This window comes from Syngnathus leptorhynchus, chromosome 15 (assembly GCF_054491065.1).
Source record: "Syngnathus leptorhynchus isolate UIUO chromosome 15, UIUO_Slep, whole genome shotgun sequence".
NCBI lineage: Eukaryota > Metazoa > Chordata > Actinopteri > Syngnathiformes > Syngnathidae > Syngnathus > Syngnathus leptorhynchus.
The window spans coordinates 6543700-6544904 of NC_141209.1; positions in this window are offsets into that span (position 1 = coordinate 6543700).

Genomic DNA, 1205 nt, shown 5'->3' on the forward strand with positions numbered 1-1205 from the left:
AGTATGACGAGTGTTACTGAGTCGCTATATTTCGGACAAATTTAAATTGCTGGACAAGAGACAAAAAAAACCAGATGAAGAAATAAAGCACATTAGAGGAAAAGTCACGTACAAGTGCTGAAATTCGCTCGAGCAGGTGCCACATTCACAATCACGTCGGAGAAAACTGGCGGCCAGTCTTGGATAAAAAGTTCCACCCTATATCAGCTGCTGTCCAACATTCCAAAGAAATAAACAAATTGAGAAGTGGTAATCATCAGAACAAATTATAGTAATTTCCATATATCGTGATATGTAAGTACGCCCTCTAGTGGTTGTGAGTAGGAAATGAGACAATCTGACATTATTCCAATATGCATTCCAACCTAAAACGCTGTGCTTCACACACAAACACAACTTGACGGGCACTTTCTGTTGGTCTGATGTTATTGAAACTCAAATATGAAGGCCTGTGCGTGTCATTCCAGTCTGCTTCAGTTCAAGGTCAAAGCCGGGACATCGGGACCACAAAAACACGGTTAAGCAGAAATTCCAGATTTTTAATAATATGGCTGATTATTTAAAAAAACACAGCCAACACCTCTTAGAACAATATAAGAGCGGAGGCTGTCCACAGGGGGGTGGAACTGAGCCCCCTTCACCATTCTGCAACTCGTTCCATCCCTTGACCCCCGGAGATGGTGTTGTCATATCAATGGACACTAGAGTAAATTTAACTAAACAAAAACAGTCCCGCATGCGTTTTGTGTCATAAGACCTCCACGAAAACATTCTCTGGTGATAAAAGTGTTTTTTTTGGGGGGGGGTTTTCGCATTGCCTAATCTCTTCCTATAGTTAAGTCGTGCTTTGCATGCAAAAAAAAACATTAAGGTCATACAAAGCCGAAGTTGTGCAACATGGAATCGGTTTAGAAGATAAACAAATAGAGAACCTTGAGATTGGAGATCATCTCAGAAAAGAGAAATGTAATTTATGAATTTTTGTGCATTTTTTAGCATTACAGTGAAACACCTCACTGAGAAAGATACACCTAAAATAGCAGAACTAAAAGAAATTATACTTGGAAAAAAGTTGGTCAGTTGTTTAGAATTTTTTTGGGTGTTTCTTCAAAAAAATATTTTTAGAACGGCAAGGACGACAAAATAAAATGTGCTGACCGGATCGAGGTGTCAGAGTCAACATTTTCCAAATATTTCATCATTCC